The sequence below is a fragment of the Pongo pygmaeus genome, chromosome 6 (genome assembly GCF_028885625.2).
Source record: "Pongo pygmaeus isolate AG05252 chromosome 6, NHGRI_mPonPyg2-v2.0_pri, whole genome shotgun sequence".
Classification (NCBI taxonomy): domain Eukaryota; kingdom Metazoa; phylum Chordata; class Mammalia; order Primates; family Hominidae; genus Pongo; species Pongo pygmaeus.
Window position 1 is genome coordinate 27287424 of NC_072379.2, and position 26186 is coordinate 27313609.

Below are 26186 nucleotides of genomic sequence, written 5' to 3' on the forward strand. Positions count from 1 at the left end.
TCTACTAAAAATACAAAAATTAGCTGGGCATGGTGGTGGGCACCTGTAATCCCAGCTACGTGGGAGGCTGAGGCAGGAGAATCACTTGAACCTGGGAGGCGGAGGTTGCAGTGAGCTGAGATTGTGCCATGGCACTCCAGCCTGGGTGACAGAGTGAGACTCCATCTAAAAAAAAGATAAATAGGCCGGGCGCGGTGGCTCATGGTTGTTATCCCAGCACTTTGGGAGGCCGAGGTGGGCTGATCAAGAGGTCAGGAGATCTTGACCATCCTGGCTAACACGGTGAAACCCCGTCTCTACTAAAAATACAAAAAATTAGCCGGGCGTAGTGGCGGACGCCTGCAGTCCCAGCTACTCTGGAGGCTGAGGCAGGAGAATGCCATGAACCCGGGAGGCAGAGCTTTCAGTGAACCGAGATTGCACCACTGCACTCCAGCCTGGGCAACAGAGCAAGACTCTGTCTCAAAAAAAAAAAAAAAAAAGATAAATAAAATAAAATAAAGTTGTTTCTTAACTATACCTGTCTGCTATTCTCCTGTAGCAACCAGGGATGATTGGTTTCATACATGTTAAAATAAATAAATAAATCAAGAATAAAAAGGACCAGGTGCGGTGGCTATCATGCCTGTAATCCCAGCAAATTGGGAGGCTGAGGCAGGTGGATCACTTGAGGTCAGGAGTTTGAGACCAGCCTAGTCAACATGGTAAAAGCACATCTCTACTAAAAATACAAAAATTAGGCAGGCATAGTGGCACGCACCTGTAATCCCAGCTACTTGGGAGGCTGCAGCAGGAGTATGGCTTGAAACCAGGAGGTGGCAGTTGCAGTGAGCTGAGATCCTGCCCCTGCAGTCCAGCCTGGGTGACAGAGTAAGACTCTGTCTCACAAAAAAAGTATAAAAAAGAAAAAAAATTACTGCCATATGGTAGACACCAATTATTGCAAATGTGTCCACTCCAGAAGTGCACAAGCACTTCTGGTTATCTAGCAAAATTATTTCTTAATAGTACATCAATGTAGCCTACAGAATTTTGTGGGTAAATGTTTCTCTTATTTTTGTTGTACAATTCATATTACTGGGTTTCTCTTTTAGGGTAGATTCCTTGACATCAGTTTATTGTGTTTTTGGTTTTACTTATGCATTATAGCTTTGGATGACAATTTGCAACTCTATATATGCACTTTAAGTCAATGTGGGGCTTAATTAGAAAATGAATCCGCCAGATGGCTGTCATTCTTAAATTATACATACGAATGTGCATGTTGTCTATAAATATGACCCCAACTTTGTTCATAGCTTATCTTATATATTTTTTCTTGGCTGATCTTTTATGTTTTTTTATCTTGTCTAGGTGAGTAATCAGGAAAATAATCTTAGTTTTACAGTGTGTTTGTTGATGAATCTGTATTTTCTCTACGTGAAACACTTTTGTGATTTGAAGGTAATTTTTGGATAGCTTTATAACTCTGATTTTTTTAGTTATCCTTTAAGAAAAATATTGTGGTAAAGAACATAACATCAAATTTACCATCTTAAATCTTTTTTTTTTTGAAATGGAGTCTTGCTCTGTTGCCCAGGCTGGAGTGCAGTGGCGCAATCTTGGCTCATTGCAACCTTCGCCTCTTGGGTTCAAGCAATTCTCCTGCCGCAGCCTCCTCAGTAGCTGAGATTACAGAGTGCACCACTATGCCCAGCTAATTTTTTTGTATTTTTAGTAGAGACAGGGTTTCACCATGTTGGCCAGGCTGGTCTCGAACTCCCCACCTCAGGCGATCCAACTGCCTCGGCCTCAATCTTTTTAAGTGTATGTTTCAGTTATGTTATGTATAGTCACATTTTAATGCAAAAGACCTCTAGAATGTTTACATCTTGCAACACTAAAACTCAATACCTCTCATATAACAACTGCCTATATCACCTTCTCTCTACCCCTTGACTAATGCCATTCTACTTTATGTTTCTATTTGACTACTTAAGATATTTCATAAAAATGAAATCATATGCTATCTGTCACTTTGTTACTGGCTTATTTCAGTTAACATTCTCAAGATTTATTCTTAGAGAATGTGACCAAATTTCCTTTTTAAAAGCTGAATAACGCTATTGTGTGTATATGTGTGTGTATACATATGTTGTGTGTGTATATATGTACCCACTACAGTGCACATATATGTGTGTATATGTATTTGGCATATATATATATATATATAGATAGATAGATAGATAGATATACACCACATTGTTTTAATTGCTCATTAGGGACATCTGGGTTGCTTCTACCTTTTGGATTTTGTAAACATTGCTATAATAAACAAATATCGTGTGTGTGCAGATATCTCTTCCAGGTTATGTGTCTTATATTTTGTATGCATACTTAGATGTGGAATTGCTGGATACTATGACAATTCCATTTTTAATTTTCTGAAAAACTTCCATATTGTTTTTTGTACTGGCAGAGTCATATTTCCCCAGCAGCAGTTTACAAATTTTCTCTCTCACTTCTCCACATTCTTGACAGATTTTTTTTGTAGTCATTATTCTAATTGGTGTGAAATAATATCTCATTGTATTCTGCTTTGCATTTTTGTAAATCATCCTTTCAAATGCTTATTGGCCATTTGTATATTTTTCGAGAAATATCAGTTCAGTTTTGTTCTCATTTTTAATTTTGTTCTTCACTTTTTTGTTGTTGAGTTTTAGGAACTGTTTATATGTTCTTGATACTAACACCAATCAAATATGTGATTTGCAAATATTTTTACCTTTTTCTACTTCACCATTTCCTTTGACGTGTAGAAATTTGGAATTTGATATACTCCCATTTTTCTGTTCTTTGTTATTTATACATTTAATTCCATACATAAGAAAGTGCCAAGACTGATGTCATTATCTTTTCTCCTATACTTTTTCTAAGAATTTCATTAGTTATGTTTTTTACATTTAGTTAATCCCTTTAAAAGATTGTTTTGTATCTGGAGAAAGGAAAGGATCCAACTTTGTGGTGTTTTTAATGAAGATATTCAGTTTTCAACATTATTTGTTAAAGACATTCTTCTTTCCCCATTGGATGATCATGGCTACATTGTGGAAGTTCATTTAATCATATGCAAAAGGGTTTGCCTCTGGGCTTTCTGTTCTGTTCCCTTATATAATTATCTGTCTTTATGTCAGTACTACATTGTTTTTATATCTGTAGCTTTGTTATATGTTTTGAAATCAGGAAGTGTAATGCCTCTTTGTTCTTGTTTTTTGGGAATGCTTGCCTAGTCATTGTCCCTAAAAGAAATTTTAGGATTCTGAAAATATTTCTGCAAAAAAGTACCATTGGGGTTTTGATAGATATAAAGTTGAAGTTGTACATAACTCTTGGTAGTATTAAAATCTTAAAAATATTAAATTCTTTTACCCTTGAACAAAAATATGTTCAAGCTTGTGTTTAAATAATTCCAAGTAATTTTGGATTTGCCACTTTTTCTTCTTTTAATGTCTAGTTTCATTTTATTTTGGTTAGAGAAGATATATTTCACGATTTCAATCTTTTACAATTTTATTTGTCTTGTTATGTATCCTAACAGAATTTGCCATGTGCAATTGAGAATATTGTGTATTCTGCCAGTTTTGACTGAAGAGTTTTGTACATGTTTATTAGGTCTATTTGCCTATAATGTTCAAGTTTTCTGTTTTTTTAATTGACCTTATGTTTGATTTTTCTATTCATTATTGAAAGTGGGGTCTGGTCTAGAAGTGCACAATTATTGTGTTGCTATGTATTTCTTGCTTCATTTCTGTCAATATTTGGTGTAATATACACACAAAAATATGTAAATTTATATAACTGTTACAGATACCTGGTAAATAGATTTTTTTTATTTTTTAATTTTGTGGGTATATATTAAGTGTATATATTAATGTGTTTCTTGAGTTTTTTTTTTAAAGGCCTAAAGTGTTTAATAATGACACCAGGGTAAATGAGGTATACATCATCTCCAGCATGTACTATTTTTTTGTATCATGAATATTCCAATTATACTTTTTTTAGTTATTTTGAAATGTACAATAAGTTATTACAGACTGTAGTCACACTGTTGTGCTATCAAATACTAGATCTTATTCATTCTAATTACAATTTTGTACTCATTAATCATCCCTCCTCACTACCCTTCTCTGCCTCTGATAACTACAATCTACTCTTTATCTTTACGAGTTCAGTTGTTTTAATTCTTAGATCCCACAAATAAGTGAGAACATGCAGTTTTTGTTTTTGTCTTCCTGTACCTGGCTTATTTTACTTAATATAATATCCTCCAATTCCATCCACTTTGTTGCAAATGACAGAATCTCGTTTATTACGGCTAAGTTGTACTTATTGTGTGTACACAATAATATTGTGTGTGTGTATGTAGTACACTTTCTTTATTCATTTCTCTGTTGATGCATACTTAAGTGGATCCCAAAACTTTGCTATTGGGAATAGTGCTGCAATAAACATGGGAGGCCAGATATCTATTCAATATACTAATTATTTTTATTTTTTAGTATGTATACCTAGAAGTGTGAATGCTGGATTATATGGTAGTCCTATTTTTAGTTCTTTAAGGAACCTCCATACTGTACTTCATAGTCACTGTACTAATTTATATTCCCAGAAACAGTGTATGAGAGTTCACTTTTCTTCACACTTTCAGCAACATGTATTATTGCCTGTCTTTTGGGGAAAAGTCATTTTAGCTGGAGTGAGATGATATCTCATTGTAGTTTTGATTTGCATTTCCCTGACAATCAATGATACTGGGCACCTTTTTATATACCTGTTTGTCATTTGTATGTCTTCTTTTGAGAAACAATTATTTTATCCAATCTTGATGGAATTAATACATTTTTTCATAGCATTTTTAAGTAACTTATATATTCCTGTTATTAGTCTCTAGTCATATAGATACTATGCAAATAGTTTTCCCATACTGTGGGTGGTCTCTTCACTTTGTTGATTGTTTTCTTTGCAGTGCAGAAGCTTTTTAACTTGCTGTAATCCTGTTTGTTCCTTTTTTTTTTTTTTGAGACAGAATTTTGCTCTTGTTGCCCAGGCTGGAGTGCAATGGCGCAATCTCGGCTCACCACAACCTCCGCCTCCCGGGTTCAAGTGATTCTCCTTCCTCAGCCTCCCAGGTAGCTGGGATTACAGGCGTGTGCCACCATGCCCAGCTAATTTTTTTATTTTTGGTGGAGATGGCGTTTTACCGTGTTGGCCAGGCTGGTCTTGAACTCCTGACCTCAAGTGATCCACCCACCTCAGCCTCCCAAAGTACTAGGATTAAAGGCATGAACCAGCACGCCCAGCCCTGTTTGTTCATTTTTGCTTAGTTGCCTGCACTTGTGAGGTACTACTCAAGAAATTTTTGCTTAGTCCAGTGTCCTGGAGAGGTTCCCCAGTTTTTGGGGATTTTTTAGTAGCTTCATAGTTTCAGGTCTTAGATGTAAGTCTTTAGCCCATTTTGCTTTTATTTTTGTATATGCTAAGAGATAGAGATATAGTTTTATTTTTCTGCATATGGATATTTAGTTTCCTCAGCATCATTTATTGACAAGACTGTCCCTTTTTGCCAATGTATGTTCTTGGCACCTTTGTTGAAAATAGGTTCACTATAGATATACAAATTTTTTTCTGAGTTCTCTATTCTGTTCTATTGGTCTACGTGTCTGATTTTATACCAGAACCATGCTGTTTGGGTTACTATAGTTCTGTAGTATAATTTGAAGTCAGGTAATGTAATTTCGTGGCTTTAGCTGTTCTGGGTCTATTGTTGTTCAATATAAATTTTAGAATCTTTTTTTCTATTTCTGTGAAAAATGTCATGGTATTTTGATATGAATTGCATCAAGTCTCTAGATTGCTTTGGGTAATAGGAATATTTTAACAGTATTACTTCTTCCAGTCCATAAAAATAGAATATCTTTCCATTCTTCTGTTTTATAGTTTTCATTATAGAGATCTTCTTGTTTCTTTGGTTTAGTTTATTCTTGGGCATTTCTTTCTATTTATTGCTATTGTAAATGGGATGACATGCTTGATTTCTTTTTCAGATTGTTCACTGTTGGCATTTAGAAATGCTACTAATTTTTTTTGAGATGGAGTTTTTTTTATTATTATTATTGTTATTTTGAGATGGAGTCTTGCTCTGTCACCCAGGCTGGAGTGCAGTGGTGCAATCTCAGCTGACTGCAGCCTCTGCCTCTTGGGTTCAAGTAATTCTTCTTCCTCAGCCTCCCAAGTAGCTGAGATTATAGGCGTCTGCCACCACATCCAGCTAGTTTTTGAATTTTTCGTAGAGATGGGGTTTTGCCATATTGGCGAGGCTGGTCTCGAACTCCGACCTCAAGTGATCCGCCTCCTTTGGCCTTCCAAAGTGCTGGGATTACAGACTTGAGTCACCGTGCCTAGCCACAATGCTACTACATTTTGTATGTTGATTTTGTGTGCTGCAGTTTGACTAAATTTTTTTATTAGTTCTAATAGTTTGTTTTGATGGAGACTAGGTTTTCCAAATATAAGATTATATCATCTGCACGCAATATTACTTTGACTTCTTTCTTCCTTATTTGAATGCCCTTTCTTTCTCTTGTCTGATTGCTGTAGCTACAACTTCCCTGACTATGTTGAATTAGAATGGTAAAAGTAAGCATCTTTCTTTTGTTCCAAATCTTAGAGGAAAGACTTTCAGTTTCTCCCCATTTAATGTAATTGAGACGTGGTTCTATCATATATGGCTTTTGTCGTGGTGAAGTATGTTCTTTCTATACCCAGTGTTTTTAGGGTTTTCTTATGAACCAATGTTAAATTTTATCACGTGTATTTTAAGCATTACTTAAAATATTCATAAGGATTTGTCTTTGGTTATGTTCATATAATGTATCACATTGATTGATTTGTGTATGTTGAACCATCTTTTTATCCCTTGAATAAATTCCAATTGGTCATGATGAATGATCTTTTTATTTATTTGTTTATTTTTATTTTTTTTTACTTTAAAAATGGTTTTATTTTATGTTCAAATAATGAACAGATGTTGTACCCATAAATTCTACTTTACAAAAACAGGAGTTTTTTTTTAAAAGAAAACCACATAATAACTTTTAGAAGGCACTGGGATTCCTCTGCTTCTAGATCATTGCTAGGCTAGAAAAATAAAGTTTGTTCTACCAGGAATCACAAGTTAGAACTGAGTATCCTCCAAAGTGGAAAGTCTAGAGTGTAGTGCCATTTATTCAGTTCTCATCCCCAACTTCCACAACTACCTATCAGAACGTTTAAATCAGGTCAAAACAGTCCAGCATAATTAGACTTCATCAAACAATGCCATTATGCTTTTCTAAGATGCAAATAAACCAAAACAGGATATACTAAAATCAAAATAATATTTGACACTGTCATAGAAATTGTTAGTTCCTTGTATCCACCCCCCACTTTTTTTTTTTTTTTTTTTTTTGAGACAAAGTCTCACTCTGTCACCCAGGCTGGAGTGCAATGGGGGTGATCTCGGCTAACTGCGACATCCGCCTCCCAGGTTCAAGTGATTCTCCTGCCTCAGCCTCCAGAGTAGCTGGGATTACAGGTGCCCACCACTGCGCCTGGCTAATTTTTTGTATTTTTAGTAGAGACGGGGTTTTACCATGTTGGCCAGGCTGATTTCGAACTCCTGCTCAGGTGATCTGCCAGCCTCTGTCTCCCAAAGTGCTGGGATTACAGGCGTGAGCCACAGTGCCCAGCCATATCCCCCCTTTTATAACATTAATAAAGGGAATATTTTACTGCAAAGAATATTTTATTTTATACATCACTAGCCATGAATTTTTGCCATTAGTTATTACACAAATGCCACCTAGTGCCACTGTCCAAATGGCAGAACCATTTTACGTCTACAATTCACTTCTATAGTTGTAAGTAGAATTTTCATGGTTTACATAAGTACATCTATCAGTGAAGATTTAACACTGGAATGCGATCTAACATCCGTAATATCTGATGTTTTGTAGATAGCAATGTAGGAAAGATATATTTTAATCACTTTTCATTTAAGTGACCTTATGTAAAAAATAAACCAATTTAAGTGACCTTATGTAAGTGACCTTATTTAAGTGACCTTATGTAAAAAAGAAACCATTTAAGTGACCTTATGTAAAAAAAAACCAATATCCATTTTCAAATGTATATAAATGGTTACAGAGATTTTTAAGAAGCATCTTCCATGTCCACATCCTCTTGTAACTGCTGTACCGTTTTCTCTTCCAGCTGCTTCCCTTTGCCTGCAAGGCTCGGATAAGATGGATGTTTTGCTTGACTTCTTTGATATCCTGAACTTTCTGTAGCTCTTTCTTTTTCTTCAATCTGTTCATTATAAATTTAGCTTGGTGTTTCTGTTTGATCATCTCTTCAACTCACTTTATTGCATCAATAGTTTTATTCCATAGCTCTTGCTGGTATTTGATAGGTTCATTTCTACGTTTTTCAAATTCAAATGAACTATCCACTATAAGCTCTTTACCAGCTGCTTTCTGGACGGAATGCTTTGGTCCACCTAACTTTGTGAGGATTGCACTTCTTTTTAAAGTTTTTATGACATTTAGATTTACGAAATCTGAACACCTTGCAATCATTGCGGATGAACATCATGCCACGGCCAGGGTAGGTGGGCCCCAAACAGAAATAACATATCTCGAAGTGCATGTCGAACCCGCAGGTCCCTACCAAGCGAATGCCAAGCTTGAGAGGAAGTTGAATGATGTTTTTAATGTGTTGTTGAATTTGGTTTTCTAGTATTCTCTTAAGGATTTTTACAATGATGTTTATCAGAGATATTGGCCTCAGAGATATAAGGCAGTTTTCCCTGCTCTTGCACAGCCTTTCTCACCTGTCACTATGTAAGATGTGCCTGCTTCCTTTTCTGCTGTGATTGTAAGTTTCATGAGGTCTTCCCGGCCATGCTGAACTATGAGTCAATTAAACCTCCTTTGTTTATAAATTTCCAAGTCTTGGCCGGGCACGGTGCCTCATGCCTGTAATCCTTTAGGAGGCTGAGGTGGATGGATTACCTGAAGTCAGAAGTTTGAGTCCAGCCTGGCCGACATGGCGAAATCCCATCTCTATTAAAAATACAAAAATTAGTCAGGCATGGTAGCGGGTGCCTGTAATCCCAGCTACTCAGGAGGCTGAGACAGGAGAATCACTTGAACCTGGGTGGTGGAGGTTGCAGTAAGCCAAGATTACACCACTTCACCCCAGCCTGGGCTAAAGAGTGAAACTCCATCTCAAGAAAAAAAAAATTACCCAGTCTCGGTAATTTTTTTTGTTTTTTGTTTGTTTGTTTGTTTTGTTTTTGAGATAGGGTCTTGCTCTGTCACCCTGGATGGAGTGCAGTGGCATGATCTTGGCTCACTGCAACCTCTGCCTCCCAGGTTCAAGTGATTCTCCCGCCTCAGCCTCCTGAGTAGCTGGGACTACAGGTGTATGCCACCATGCCCATCCAATTTTTGTGTTTTTAGTAGAGACAGGGTTTTGCCACGTTGGCCAGGCTGGTCTCGAACTTCTGACCTCAGGCGATCCACCTGCCTGACCCTCCCAAAGTGCTGGGATTACAGGCATGAGCTACTGTGCCTGGCCTCAGGTAGTATCTTTATAGCAGTGTGAAAATGAACTAATACAGGAAATTGGTACTGCATAAAGTAGGGTACTGCTATAAGGATACTTGAAAATGTTGAGATGACTATGGAACTGGGTAGTGGGCAGAGGTTGTAGAAATTTGGAGAGCTCAGAAGAAGACAGGAAGATGTGGGACAGTTTGGAGTTTCCTAGAGACTTGTTGAATGATTTTGACCAAAATGCTGATAGTGATGTAAACAATGAAGTCCAGGCTGAGGTGGTCTCAGATGGAGATGAGGAACTCATTGGGACCTAGAGTAAAGGTCACTCCTGCTATGTTTTAGCAAAGAGGCTGGTGGTATTTTGCCCCTGCCCTAGAGATGGTGTGAAACTTTGAACTTCAGAGAGATGATTTAGGATATCTGGTGGGAGACATATCTAAGCATCAAAGCATTCAAGATGTGAACTGGGTTATTCTGAAAGCATTCAGTTTTATGCATTCATAAGGAGCTCATTTAAAATTGGAACTTCCCAGCACTTTGAGAGGCTGAGGCAGGCGGATCACCTGAGGTCAGGAGTTCGAGACCAGCCTGGCCAACTTGGCGAAACTCCATCTCCACTAAAAATACAAAAATTGGCCTGGGCACGATGGCTCATGCCTGTAATCCCAGCACTTTGAGAGGCCAAGGCGGGCGGATCACAAGGTCAGGAGATCGAGATTATCCTGGCTAACACTGTGAAACCCCATCTCTACTAAAAATACAAAAAAAATTAGCTGGGTGTGGTGGTGAGCGCCTATAGTCCCAGCTACTGGGGAGGCTGAGGCAGGAGAATGGCCTGAACCAGGGAGGCGGAGCTTGCAGTGAGCTGAGATTGCGCCACTGCACCATCCAGCCTGGGCAGCAGTGCGAGACTCCGTCTCAAAAAAAAAAAAAAAAGAAAAACAAAAATTAGCTAAGCGTGGTGGTGGGCGCTTGTAGTCCCAGCTACTCAGGAGGCTGAGGCGGAGAATTGCTTGAACCCAGGAGGTGGAAGTTGCAGTGAGCCGAGATGGCGGAAATGCCTAGCTGTCTAGGCAGAAGTTCACTGCAGAGGTGGACCCCTCATAGCAAACCTCTGCTAGGGCAGTGTGGAAGGGAAGTTTGGGGTTGGAGCCCTCATACAGAGTCAGCACTGGGGTACTGCCTAGTGGAGCTGTGAAAAGAGGGCCACCATCCTCCAGACCCTAGAATGCTAGATCCACCAACAGCTTGCACCATGCACCTCAAAAAGCCAAAGACACTTAATGCCAGCCTGTGAAAGTAGGCAGGGGGCAAGGGCTGTACCCTGGGAAACCACAGGAGTGAAGCTTCCCAAGGCTGTGGGAGCCCACCTCTTCTTTCATCAGTGTGACCTGGATGTGAGACACGAAGTCAAAGGAGATTATTTCAGTGCTTTAAGATTTAATGACTGCCCCACTGGATTTCAGACTTACATGTGGCCTCTAGCCCCTTTGTTTTAGCCAATTTCTCCCATTTGGAATGGGAGCATTTATCCAGTGCCTGTACCTCCATTGTATCTTGGAAGTAACTAACTGGCCTTTAATTTTACAGGCTGCTGGGCAGAAAAGACTTTCCTTTTCTCAAGTGAGACTTTGGACTTGGACTTTTGGGTTAATGCTGGAATAAATTAAGACTTTAGGGAACTGTTGTGAAGGCATGATTTGTTTTAAAATGTCAAAGAGACATGAGATTTGGGAGAGGCCGGGGTGGAAGGATATAGTTAGGCTTTGCATCCCCACTCATATCTCATCTTGAATTGTAATCCCTAGGTGTTTACGAAGAGACCTGTTGGGAAGTGATTTGATTATAGGGGCGGTTTCCCCCATGCTGTTCCTGTGATAGTGAGTGAGTTCTCATGAGACCTGATGGTCTTATAAGGCAGTTTTCCCTGTTCTTCCATGCTCTCTCTCACTTGCTGCTGTGTAAGACATGCCTACTTCTGCTTTCACCATGATTATAAGTTTCCTGAGACCTCCCCAGCCATGCAGAACCGTAAGTCAATTAAACCTCCTTTGTTTACAAATTACCCAGTCTTGGTTAGTATTTTTATAACACTGTGGGAATGGACTAATACTGTCTGTTTTGTTAAAAGACTAAGTTTCAATTGGGAGCCAAGATGACTGACTAGACACAGCCAGGGGAAACAACTGACAAGACACTGAGACATTGAAATTTCCGTCCCATTCTGAGCCTATCTTCAGATGAAATGCATTGCAAGTGGGCAGAGGGAGGACACAGATGCTGGAAACCCTTCATGGTGTACCAAGTACTAGGAACTTAAGTCCACTTTTTCTGAGCCCAGCAAAACATCAGAACTTGCTCAGGGATTTCCATCATTGTGATCTACACTGCCGGGGTTTTTTGTGTTTTTTTTTTTTTTGAGACGGAGTCTTACTCTGTCACCCAGGCTGGAGTGCAGTGGCGTGATCTCAGCTCACTGCAACCTCCACCTCCCGGGTTCAAGCAATTCTCCTGCCTCAGCCTCCTGAGTAGCTGGGATTACAGGCACGTGCCACCATGTCCGGCTCATTTTTGTATTTTCAGTAAAGATGGGGTTTCACTATGTTGGTCAGGCTGGTCTTGAACTCCTGACCTCGTGATCCACCCGCCTTGGCCTCCTAAACTGCTGGGATTACAGGCGTGAGCCACCGTGCCCTGCCTAGACTGCTTTTTATATTTACTTAAAATTCCAGAGCACTTTAGCCTGAGGGGCTAGCCACAACTCAGGTACCAAGTGCTGGGATAAATAATTTTCTTCTGTCTAGGGCTGATCAAAGTGCTCCCACCATGGGCAATGGCCAAATTCTGCCTTGGATTACTTCCTACTAAGACAGGGCAGCACTGAGTTTCAATGCAAAGTTCAACAATCCCTTGCTGTCCTTCCCCTAAGCACACAAATTCTCTCTTTGTGCCACATATTTACTGCTGGGAAATGAGGGATAAGTGGTGTAGGAAATTCTAGACTGTCTTTCCTACCCTCTTCAGTACCTCTATTTTGTTAAAACTGGGTACTGTAATTACTCACCTAATTTTTGGTTGTTGTGAAGGTGCTTTCTTGTGTGAATAGTTGTTCAATTTGGTGTTCCTATATGGGATGATTGCTAGAGGGTTCTAATCAGCCATCTTGCTCCACCTCTGTCTTTCTTCCTTTTTACCATTATGAAATGACAATCTTAGTCTCCTGTGACAGTTGTTTACTTAAGGTGTATTTTGTCTAATATAATTAAGACTATTTTACCAAATTGTGGTTATTATTTGCATGGAATATGTTTTTCCATCCTGATACTTTCGGCCTATTTAACTCCTTAGAGCTAATGTGACCCTATTGTGGAAAGCATATTGTAACATCTTGTTTGTTGTTAATTCCTTTAGCTATTGTATTTCTTTTCATTAAAGATTTTAGTCCATTTATATATAACATAATCTCTAATGGAAAAGTTACTATTACCATTTGGTTTGTGTTTCTTTTCCCTGTTTCCTGTGGATATGTTTTTCTTCATTTGCTCTGTGTCTTCATTTTTTTTGGCAATTTTGTAGTGACATGCTTTGATTCCTTTCTCATATTTTTGATATACGTTCTATAAGATTTTTATAATCATCTTAAGAAATGCAAAGTATATAAAACATTAAATTTATAACTATATTTTATTCTAATAAAGTTACTTCAATTAAATCATAACTATACAACTTTACATCTGCCATTTTATTATTAATGTCACAAATATTTTATTTCTTATCAACAAAGATTTATGCTTTTTTATTTTTTCAAATTCTATAACATTTTAAAACTTTATGCACCATTATTATAATAGTAGCAAATTTTTTATCTGTCTAAATATTTCCCTTAAAAAAGAGTGTTATATTTTCCTATGGTTTCATGACACTGTCCTGCATTATTGCACTTTTCAACGTATTGGACTCCCTTTTACACGTCTTCTAGTACCATACTAGTTGCGAGGAGCACACTCAGATTTTGTTTATCTTGGAAAGACTTTATTATTACCATAGGGTTTTTTTTGTTGTTGTTGTTGTTTTTTTTTTTTTTTTTTTTGAGACAGAGTTTCTCTCTGTTGCCCAGGCTGAAGTGCAATGGCGTGATCTCAGCTCACTGCAGCCTCTGCCACCCGAGTTCAAGCAATTCTCCTGCCTCAGCCTCCCGAGTAGTTGGGGTTACAGGCACCCACCACCACACCTGGCTAGTTTTTATATTTTTGGTAGAGATGGGGTTTTGCCATGTTGGTCAGGCTGGTCTCCAACTCCTGACCTCGTGATCCGCCTGCCTCAGCCTCCCAAAGTGCTGGGATTACAGGCATGAGCCACTGCGCCCGGCCTAAGATCTTTATTTCTTAAAGGTAAATTTCCAGAGATTCTTTTTTTTTCTTTCAAGGGGGACAAGTTTTTTGGTTTCTCTGTATGCACAGTGATCTTTTGGTCAAACTTGGTTATTCATAAAACAGCTGTCTAACGTAGTATTTATAGACTGGCTTATTATAGGGCAATACTCACAGCAGTCAGCCAGGCTATCAATTCTGGGTGCTTTACGAACATATCCTCAGATATATCTTCTCTGGACTTCTGTGTGTGTTTTTTGACTTGGAGAGTTTTTTTTTCATTTCTTTTTCAAATCCTGTAATATTATGCTTTCTTTGTTTACTTCCTGTGGTATTCCAGTTTCTCTAGTAATATAACAAGCATCCACCTTCTTCTTAGCAGAAATAAACTGTTTTCTTCATTACTTCATCATGTCTTATAATGCACCATGTAGGGGAGATGGAATCTAGCCTAAAGTCAGTCCTGGAGAAAGATAAAACTTTAAACACATCTTCTATTGTTCTAATTTTCTCCTGAGAGAGATGATGGGAGTTTTTTTTTTGTTTTTTTTTTTCTGAGTCCAGTTAATATTGTGGAAAATATGAATGGGTGTAATGGACAGTCTTTAAACAAGACCTGGTTACTTTGTACAGCAATAGGAACATACATGGAATGTAAATAGAGAGGAGACAATTGCCATAAATCCTGATGGGTGGGAAGGAATGAACAGATAACACATGTGTGAGGTCCAAAGGTCAATGGAAAACCAAAGTTTTAAATGTAGCTTGGGAAGCTCTGCTGCAATAGAACTGATTCTCTTTCTCTCAAACAGGGTATTGCTCTGTCACCCAAGCTGGAGTCTCATAATCTCAGTTTACTGCAGCCTTGACCTCCTGTTGTCAAGCAATTCTCTCACCTCAGTCAGCCAAGTAGCGGGGATTACAGGCATGCACCATCACACCTGGTTAATTTTGTTTATTTTTTAAGTAGAAATGAGGTCTCACTATGTTGCCTAGGCTGGTCTCAAACTCAAGCAATCCTTCTGCCTTGGCCTCACAAAGTGCTTTGGTTACAGATATGAGCCACTGTGTTTGTCCTGGAATTGGTTCTTGAGAATTTGAGCTTTCTTTCTCTTGTGGCCACAGAGAAAAATTTTCTACCTATGCTTATAATGTTCTTAAATCCTTAAAGGTTTCTCCTGTCCCTCCAATGATTTTCCAGTGCATACACAGTTAGAGCCAAAGTCCTCTTCTTATCTTGGGAGGGCCTGCGTGATCTGACTGCCCTTCCATTGCTTTTGGAGATCTGTGGCAATCTGTGCATATTTTCTGAGACCTGTATGTTATTTTTAATGTTCTGTTTGTGCCTTATGTCAAAATCGTTTGAGGAATAATGGAGAAATTGAGATTTCACTCAGAAATTCCAGAAACACCAGGGACAGATGTCGTATGTTTTAATCTTTGTAATTTCCACTTAATAGAGTTTTCATATGTGATCTTAAAGAAAATCAGACTTTGAATTTTCATCATAGCACAAAGCATCTTACTAAATGTGAGAATAATTATCAATTTTATTTAAAAAATTTATATTAGAAGAAACTCAGCTTAGAAATTTGAACTCCATATGTTTAATCCTTCTAGTGTAGAATATTTTTTATTTCTACTCACCTCAGGAAATTCATAAAGAAACTAATGTCAGAGAGGAACTTGGACGATTACCCAGCATATCGTAAATTTTAATTGTTACTTATTTATAATAATTTTATTTTAAAATTATGTCGGCCGGGCATGGTGGCTTGTAACCCCAGCACTTTGTAACCCCAGCACTTTGGGAGGCCAAGGTGGGCAGATCATCTGAGGTCGGGAGTTTGAGACCAGCCTGGCCAACATGGTGAAACCCTGTCTCTACTAAAAATACAAAAATTAGCCAGGCATGGTGGTGTGCACCTGTAATCCCAGCTATTTGGGTGGCTGAGGCAGGAGAATCACTTGAACCTAGGAGATGAAGGTTGCAGTGAGCCAAGATCGTGCCACTGCACCCCAGCCTGAGTGACAGAGTGAGACTCCATCTAAAAAAAAAATAAACAAAAATAAAATTATGTCTTCTTTAACATAAATATTATCAGGATTATGTGCTATATGTGTTCACTTTGTAATCTGAAATATGCCAGATTTGCCTGTAATTCTAGATTTAAAAGTTCTGAAATAAAATGGTTGATTTTACATGCTTTTTTAAAAAATTATTTTACTTTAAGTTCTGGGATACATGTGCAGAATGTGCAGGTTTGTTATATAGGTATACATGTACCACAGTTGTTTGCTGCACTTATCAACCCGTCATCTAGGTTTTAAGCCCAGCATGCATTAGGTATTTGTCCTAATGCTCTCCCTCCCCTTGCCCCCCATCCCCTGACAGGCCCTGGTGTGTGATGTTTCCCTCCCTGTGTCCATGTGTTCTCATTGTTCAACCCCCACTTTTGAGTGAGAGCATGCAGTGTTTGGTTTTCTGTTCCTGTGTTAGTTTGCTGCTGCTGATGGCTTCCAGCTTTATCCATATCCCTGCAAAGGACATGATCTCATTCCTTTTTATGGCTGCATAATATTCTATGGTGTATATGTACCACATTGTCTTTACGTAGTCTATCGTTGATGGGCATTTGGGTTGGTTCCATGTCTTTGCTATTGTAAACAGTGCTACAATAAGCATATGTGTGCCTGTGTCTTTATATATTCCTTTGGGTATACACCCAGTAATGGGGTTGCTGGGACAAATGGTATTTCTGGTTCTAGATCCTTGAGGAATCACCACACTGTCCTCCACCATTGTCAAATTAATATACATTTCCACCAACAGTGTAAAAGCATTCCTATTTCTCTACAGCCTTGCCAACATCTATTGTTTCTTGACATTTTAATAATTGCCATTCTGACTGGCGTGAGATGATATCTCATTATGGTTTTGATTTGCATTTCTCTAATGATCAGTGATGTTGAGCTTTTTTTCGTATGTTTGTTGGCTGCATGAATGTCTTCCTTTGAGAAGTGTCTGTTCATATCCTTTGCTCACTTTTTGATGGGGTTGTTTTTTTCTTATAAGTCTGTTTAAGTTCCTTGTAGATTCTAGATATTAGACCTTTGTTGGATGGGTAGATTACAGAAATTTTCTCCCGTTCTGTAGGTTGCCTGTTCACTCTGATGTAGTTTCTTTTGCTGTTTAATTAGATCCCATATGTCAATTTTGGCTTTTGTTGCAATTGCTTTTGGTGTTTTTGTCATGAAATCTTTGCCCATACCTATGTCCTGAATGGTATTGCCTAGGTTTTCTTCTAGCGTTTTTATGGATGTTGGTTTTACATTTAAATCTTTAATTCATCTTGAGTTAGTTTTTGTATAAGGTATAAGGAAGGGGTCCAGTTTCAGTTTTCTGCAGATGGCTAGCCAGTTTTCCTAGCACCATTTATTAAATAGGGAATCCTTTCCCCATTGTTTGTTTATGTCAGGTTTGTCCAAGATCAGATGGTTGTAGATGTGTGGTGTTATTTCTGAGGTCTCTGTTCTGTTGCATTCGTCTATCTGTTTTGATACCAGTACCATGCTGTTTTGGTTACTGTTGCCTTGTAGTATAGTTTGATGTCAGGTAGCATGATGCCTTTCTTTTTGCTTTGGATTGTCTTGGCTATACAGGCTCTTTTTTGATTCCATATTTTTTTTTTTTTTTTTTTTGGAGACAGTTTCACTCTTGTTGCCCAGGCTGGAGTACAATGACGTGATCTTGGCTCACTACAACCTCCACCTCTTGGGTTCAAGCAATTCTCCTGCCTCAGCCTCTCGAGTAGCTGGGATTACAGGCATGTGCCACCATGCCCAGCTAATTTTGTATTTTTAGTGGAGATGGGGTTTCTCCATGTTGGTTAGGCTGGTCACAAACTCCTGACCTCAGTTGATCTGCTTGCCTCTGCCTCCCAAAGTACTGGGATTACAGGCGTGAGCCACTGTACCTGTCCATGAAATTTAAAATATTTTTTTCTAATTCTGTGAAGAATGTTAATGGTAGTTTAATGGGAATAGCAATGAATCTGTAAATAACTTTGGGCAGTATGGCCATTTTCATGATATTGATTCTTCCTATCCATGAGGATGGAATGTTTTTCTAATTGTTTGTGTCCTCTCTTATTTCCTTGAGGGGTGGTTTGTAGTTCTCCTTGAAGAGGTCCTTCACATCCCTTGTTAGCTGTATTCCTAGGTATTTTATTCCCTTTGTAGCAATTGTGAATGGGAGTGCATTCATGATTTGGCTCTCTGCTTGTCTATTATTGGTGTATAGGAATGCTTGTGATTTTTGCACATTGACTTTTGTATCCTGAGACTTTGCTGAAGTTGCTTATCAGCTTAATGAATTTTTGGGTGGAGACAATGGGGTTTTCTAAATATACAATCATGTCATCTGCAAACAGAGACAATTTGACTTTCTCTCTTCCTATTTGAATACCCTTTCTTTCTTTCTCTTGCCTGATTGCCCTGGCCAGAACTTTCAATACTATGTTGAATAGGAGTGGTGAGAGAAGACATCCTTGTCTTCTGCCAGTTTTTAAAGGGAATGCTTCCAGCTTTTGCCCATTCAGTATGATATTGGCTATGGGTTTGTCATAAATAGCTCTTATTATTTTGAGATATGTTCCATCGATACCTAGTTTATTGAGAGGTTTTTTTTTTTAACATGAAGGGATGTTGAATTTTATTGGAGGCCTTTACTGCATCTATTGAGATAATCATGTGGTTTTTGTCATTGGTTCTGTTTATGTGCTGGATTACGTTTATTGATTTGTGTATGTTGAACCAGCCTTGCATCTCAAGGATGAAGCCGACTTGATCGTGGTGGATAAGCCTTTTGATGTGCTACTGGATTTGGGTTGCCACTATTTTATTGAGGATTTTTGCATTGATATTCATTGGGGATATTGACCTGAAGTTTTCCTTTTTTACTATGTCTCTGCCAGGTTTTGGTATCAGGATGATACTGGCCTCATAAAATGAGTTAGGGAGGAGTCCCTCCTTTTCAGTTGTTTGGAATAGTTTCAGAAGAAATGGTACCAGCTCCTCTTTGTACTTTTGGTAGAATTCAGCTGTGAATTCAACTGGTCTTGAGTTTTTTTGTTGGTAGGCTATTAATTATTGCCTAAATTTCAGAACTTGTTATTGGTTTATTCAAGGATTTAACTTCTTCTTGGTTTAGCCTTGGGAGGGCGTATGTGTCCAGAAATTTATCCATTTCTTCTAGATTTTCAGTTTATTTGCATAGAGGTGTTTATAGTATTCTCTGATGGTAGTTTGTATTTCTGTGGGATCAGCGGTGATATCCTCTTTATCATTTTTTACTGTATCTATTTGCTTCTTTTTCTTTTCTTCTTTATTAGTCCAGCTAGCAGTCTATCTATTTTGTTAATTTTTTCAAAAAAACAGCTCCTGGATTCATTGATTTATTTGAAGGGCTTTTCGTGTCTCTATATCCTTCAGTTCTGCTCTGATCTTTATTTCTTGTCTTCTGCTAGCATTTGGATTTCTTTGCTTTTGCTTCTCTAGTTCTTTTAATTGTGATGTTAGGGTGTTGATTTGAGATCTTTCTTTCCTTCTTTCTTTTTTTTTTTTTTCCACTTCTTTAACATTTTTTAATATCCCAGGAGGATAAATCCCAATATTATAATTATGTATGGATGGTGGTATTGTTACAGAAGGTAGCTAATCAGACACCAGCAGGGCAGGAGAGGGCCTCTCCACCAGGAATGTCAGGCCACCATCAGGTGATGGTCAGGTGGCCATTAAACTGCCTTTCTAAAACAATAATTGGTCGCAGCTGGCACCAGGGAAAGGCAGTCTCCCAACAGATAGAAAAAACCCTGAAACTGATGATCGGCAGCTTCTCAGTAACATCTCCAGCTCAAGTATGCACACTAAGAAGCAAAATGGCAGAATTTAACTTGTGTATGACCTTCCTCTAGGAACACTGGACTGGTAAAGGAAAAACTGCCTCATGTGAGCATGTGTGCTCCCAGACAGGGCGGCCGGGCAGAGGCGCTCCTCACATCCCAGGCGGGGCGGCCGGGCAGAGGCGCTCCTCACATCCCAGACGATGGCGGCCGGGTAGAGGCGCTCCTCACCTCCCAGACGGGGCGGCCGGGCAGAGGCGCTCCTCACCTCCCAGACGGGGCGGCCGGGCAGAGGCGCTCCTCACTTCCTCCCAGACGGGGTGGCGGCCGGGCAGAGGCGCTCCTCACTTCCTCCCAGACGGGGTGGCGGCCGGGCAGAGGCGCTCCTCACCTAGCAGACGGGGTGGCGGCCAGGCAGAGGCGCTCCTCACCTCCCAGACGGGGCGGCCAGGCAGAGGCGCTCCTCACTTCCCAGACGGGGCGGCGGGGCAGAGGCGCTCCTCACCTCCCAGACGGGGTGGCGGCCGGGCAGAGGCGCTCCTCACCTCCCAGACGGGGCGGCCAGGCAGAGGCGCTCCTCACTTCCCAGACGGGGTGGCGGCCGGGCAGAGGCGCTCCTCACCTCTCAGACGGGGCGACCGGGCAGAGGCGCTCCTCACATCCCAGACGATGGGCTGCCGGGCAGAGGCGCTCCTCACTTCCTAGACGGGGTGGCGGAGGGGCAGAGGCTGTAATCTTAGCACTTTAGGGGGCCAAGGCAGGCGGCTGGGAGGTGGAGGTTGTAGGGAGCCGAGATCAGGCCACTGCACTCCAGTCTGAGCGACATTGAGCATTGAGTGAGGGAGACTCCGTCTGCAATCCCAGCACCTCTGGAGGCCGAGGCGGGCAGATCACTGGAGGCCAGGAGCTGGAGACCAGCCCGGTCAACACGGTGAAACCCTGTCTCCACCAAAAATACAAAAACCAGTCAGGCGTGGCGGCCTGCGCCTGCAATCCCAGGCAATCGGCAGGGCGAGGCAGGAGAATCACAGGAGCCCGAGGCAGGGAGGCTGCAGCGAGCAGAGATCACGGCAGTACGGTCCAGCTTTGGCAACAGAGGGAGACCGAAAAAAGAAGGAGAGGGAGACCGAAAAAAGGGGAGAGGGGGAGGGGGAGCCTCTTTTTTTTTTTTTTTTTTTGAGACAGAGTCTCGCTCTTGTTCTGTAGGCTGGAGTGTAATGGTGCAATCTCGGCTCACTGCAACCTCCACCTCCCAGCTTCAAGCGATTCTCCTGCCTCAGCCTCCTGAGCAGCTGGGACTACAGGCACCTGCCACCACGCTTAGCTAATTTTTGTATTTTTAGTAGAGATGGGGTCTCACCATGTTGGCCAGGCTGGTCTCGAACTCCTGACCTCAGGCGATCTGCCCACCTAGGCCTCCCAAAGTACAGGGATTACAGGCGTGACCCACTGTGCCCAGCCGATTTGAGATATTTCTAGCTTTCTGATTTGGACATTTTGTGCTACAAATTTTCCTCTTAATCTCGCGTTAGCTGTGTCCCAGAGATTCTGGTATGTTGTCTCTTTGTTCTCATTGGTTTCAAAGAACTTGATTTCTGCCATAATTTCATTATTCACCCAGTAGTCCTTCAGAAGCAGGTTGTTCAATTTCCATGCAGTTGTGCGGTTTTGAGTAAGTTTCTTAATCCTGAGCTCTAATTTGTTTGCACTGTGGTTATAATTTTAGTTCTTTTGCATTTGCTGAGGAGTGTTTTACTTCCAGTTATGTGGTTGATTTTACAGTAAGTGCCATGTGGCACTGAGAAGAATGCATATTCTGTTGATTTGGGGTGGAGAGTTTTGTAGATGTCTGCTAGGTCCCCTTGATCCAGAGCTGAATTAAAGTTCTGAATATTCTTGTTAATCTTCTGTCTCATTGATCTAATATTGACAGTGGGGTGTTAATAACATGCTTGAGTTTATATGTCATATAAAAAGTAAATTAAATAATTTTTATTCACCCTGCACCTATTAAAATGTTCGCATCTTATGTTTATTGCATGCAAAACATTATTAGCATTTTTCATCCACTTTTTTTACCCTTCACATAAATGATAATATAATTTATTCCTAATTGTTCCTTTAATATATGTTTCATACTGTATTTTATAATATTCACAGTGCTTCTGCACTTGGAAATAAAAGGCTTTTAGTTACTTCTTAAGGCTGGATTATAGCCTTTCCAGTTTGTGTAAGAAAAGCAGCAATATATTAATAACAAAGAAGTTTTTCTGGTATCATTTTATGCTTATTCTTTAATCTTTAATTTTTATCAAAGTGTTTACTAAATAATCATAATGCATTTTGGTGAAATGTTATTGCCGTCACTGTGATACTAATAATTTAAAAACTGTGCTCTTTTTTTGTTTGTTTGTTTTGTTTTTTGAAGTGGTTTGTCTCTGTCACCCAGGCTGGAGTGCAGTGGTGCGATCTCGGCTCACTGCAGCTTCTGCTTCCCAGGTTCAAGTAATTCTCTTGCCTCAGCCTCCACTTGAGTAGCTGGGAATACAGGCATGCACCACCACACCTGGCTAATTTTTGTATTTTTAGTAGAGACAGGGTGTCACCATGTTGGCCGGGCTGGTCTTGAATTTCTGACCTTAGGTAATCCACCTGCCTTGACCTCCTAAACTGCTGGGATTACAGCTGTGAGCCACTACGCCCAGCCAAATCTGTGTGCTCTTTATGCATTCCCAGTCATAGTGGAAAATTGTAGTTATCTAGAAAAAGTTTTCTAGATAAAATCTTAAGTAGTACACTATTTTTATTTAGGTTTTTATAGTTTAAAGTTTATTTTAAATTTGTTTTGCAATTTTATATTTCTGTGTTTCTAATTTCAGTGTAGGCCACCTTACATAATTTGTGTTTTAGTTTTTATTTATATATTATAGTTTTAATAGAAATATTCAACTTTGTATATTTTAAGAAAGTGTTGTTGGGCACGGTGGCTCACGCCTGTAATCCCAGCACTTTGGGAAGCTGAGGTGGGTGGATCACCTGAGGTTAGGAGCTCGAGACCAGCCTGACCAACATGGTGAAACCCCATCTCTACTAAAAATACAAAAATTAGCTAGGCTTGGGTGGTGAGCACCTGTTATCCCAGCTACTTGGGAGGCTGAGGCAGGAGAATTGCTTGAACCCGGGAGGCGGCGGAGGTTGCAGTGAGTCGAGATCAAGCCATTGCACTCCAGCCTGGGTGACACAGTGAGACTTCATCTCAAAAAAAAAAAAAAAAAAAAAAGAAAAAGAAAAAAAAAGAAAGAAAGAAAAAGAAGGTGTTAAGAAAAAGTTAGATATGCATGTCATATGTCACTTGACTTATGTTCCTTGACTCAAATTGTCTGTTGGCAGTTTAACTATCTATGTTTTTGTTTGCCTGTATAAATATCCTCTCTTTTTTTATGGTGTATTATTTTTGGTTGGTGATCAATGGTTGTTCATCCTGTCTAGGTGAGTAGTCATGAAAGTTGTCTTAATTTCCACATCTGTTTATTGGACAATCCATATTATTTTTGTAGAAGAGAAATATTTTGTGATTCAAAGGTAATTTTTGAAAAGTTTCATAACTCTGTATCTTTTTAGTTTTTATTGTTTATTTTCAATAGTGTTCAAAACCATATAAAATTTATAATCTTAAATATTTTTAATGTGTAGTTCAGTCATGTTAAGTATAGTGACATTATCATGCAACGTATCTTTAGAACATTGTTATCTTCCAAACCAAAATTCAATACACGTGAAAAAACTACCCATTGTTTTTCTATTGCCTAGATCTTTCCAAATATCATTTTATTTCTTGTTTATTGATATCTCATATAAGTGGATTCAGACAATATCTGGTTTTTGTGACTACCTACTTTATTTAACATGTTGTTAAGATTTATATTTTTTACATGTTACCTTTTCTGCTTTTGAAAAGCTGAGTAATATTTTATTATTTTTATATTCCAAATTATATTTATTCATTCATTTGATGAGGAAAGTTTGGGCTTCTTTGACCTATCTGCTTTTGCAAATAATGCTGCAATAAATATGGGTATGCAAATAACTCTTGACTGCATATGGGAAGCTTTATTTCTGAGTACTCTGTTATGTTTTGTTGTTCTGGTTGAATGCCTTTATGCTAGTATCAAACTGCTTTAGCTATTGTAGCTTCAGAATGTATTTTAAAATCAGGGATTGTAGGCTGAGCATGGTGGCTCATGCCTGTAATCCCAGCACTTTGGGAGGATGAGGCAGGTGGACCACTTGAGGCCAGAAGTTTGAGACAAGCCTGGTCAACACGGTGAAACCACGCCTCTACTAAAAATCCAAAAATTAGCTGGAAATAGTGGCACACGACTGTAATCCTAGCTACTCGAAAGGCTGACGCATGAGAATCACTTGATCCTTGGAGGCAGAGGTTGCAGTGAGCTGAGATCACATCACTGTACTCCAGCCTCGGTGACAGAGTGAGACTCCATCTCAAAAAAAAAAAAAAAAAGTGTGATGTCTCCAACATTGCTTTTGATTTTTGAAAATTGTTTGGCTCTTCATGGTCACTTCATATTCATATGATTTGGGGGTTGTTTTTTCTATTTATGCAAAAATAAACTGAGAATTTGAAAAGGATTGCATTGAATCTGTGGCTCACTTTAAGTAGTATATCATCTACCTAAAGACATCTTCATAATATTGTTTTCCCACCCTTAAAGAAGAGTATGCTCAAGAGTGTATTGTTTAACTTCTATATATTTGTGAATGTTTCAGATTTCCTTCTCTTATTTTATTCCATTTTGGTCATAAATAATAATCAGTAAGTTTTCAATTTTTAAAAATTTGTGAAGACTTGTTTTATGACCTAACGTGTAGTATCAAGAAGAATGTTTTATGAGATATTCAGAAGGTTGTGTATTTTGTTGGGTGGAGTGTTTGCTATACATCTATTAGGTGTGATTTTACAGTGTTTCAAGTCTTCTGCTCCCTGTGTGTTTTGTACTTTAATTTTGTCAATGTTTACTTTATAAATTAAAAACCCTGATGTGAGATATAAATGTAGATATAGATATATGCTCACATAAACACACAGACAGACACACATATACAATTGTCATAGGTTTTCAATGAATGAACTCTTTTATTAAAGTCTTTTTTGCCTCTTGTAGTTTTGAATTAAAGTGTATTTTATGAAATATGACAAATTTTGACTTAAAATGTGTTTTGTCCAATTAATTGCAATCTCTTATGCTCTCATTCAGTTAACATTTGCATGAAATATCTTTTTGTTTGTTTTTGTTTTTTGAAATATCTGCTTTTTTTTTTTTTTTTTGAGATGGAGTCTTGCTCTTTTTCCCATGCTGGAGCGTAGTGGCGTGATCTTGGCTCTCTGCAACCTCCACCTCCCAGGTTCAAGCAATTCTCATGCCTCAGCCTCTCGAGTAGCTGGGATTACACACACTCACCACCACGCCCTACTAATTTTTGTATTTTTTGTAGAGACAGAGTTTCACCATGTTGGCCAGGCTGGTCTCGAACTCCTGACATCAGGTGATCCACCCACCTTGGCCTCACAAAGTGCTGGGATTACAGGTGTGAGCCACTGCGCCTGGCCTGAAATATCTTTTTTTATACTGCCACTTTTAGTCTATTTTTGTCATTAGATCTAAAGTGAAACTGTTGTACACAGAATATAGTTGGAGCTTTTAATGCAATTAAAAATTTTTTTTTGTAATATATGATTGTTATTTGGGAAAGTTAGTTCCTAAATATTTAAATAATATTCTGAAAGAAGATGACTTACTATTGCCTTGTTATTAATTTTTTTATTTGATTATTGTAACTATTGTGTTCTCTTTTTCTTTCACTTTGTCTTCTTTGCTGTCTCATTTGTTTTCATATTGACAGATTTTAGTTCCTTTCTCATTTTTTATGGAATATCTTTCTAGGTAGTTTATTTATGTTTACCATGGACATTACATAAGACCTCTTAAAGTTACAACAATATATTTTAAACTGGAAAGATCTTCAGTTGCATCCAATTTTTTTTTTTTTTTTTTTGAGATGGAGTCTTGCTTCTTCACCCAGGCTGGAATGCAGTGGTGCGATCTCAGCTCACTGCAACCTCCACCTCCTGGGTTCAAGCAACTCTGCCTCAGCCTCCCGAGTAGCTGGGATTACAGGCACGTGCCAACACACCCAGCTAATTTTTGTATTTCTACTAGAGACTGGGTTTCACCACATTGGCCAGGCTGGTCTTG

The 26186-nt window shown here is 39.1% G+C and overlaps 1 long non-coding RNA gene and 1 pseudogene across 2 annotated transcripts in view; one reads left to right on the forward strand and one right to left on the reverse strand.

Annotated features, from left to right (window-relative positions):
• The window catches only part of LOC129040660 (uncharacterized), a 107578-nt gene that overhangs the window by 60681 nt on the left and 20711 nt on the right, over positions 1 to 26186 (forward strand). The window contains exon 6 of one of the 2 annotated variants that reach the window (XR_010127101.1): positions 11447 to 11669. The exons of the other annotated variant lie outside the window; for it this stretch is intronic. This is a non-coding gene — a long non-coding RNA (uncharacterized LOC129040660). The remainder of the gene's footprint in view (positions 1 to 11446; positions 11670 to 26186) is intronic. 2 annotated transcript variants of the gene reach the window in all.
• Positions 8218 to 8724, reverse strand: LOC129040652 (probable ribosome biogenesis protein RLP24; annotated as a pseudogene).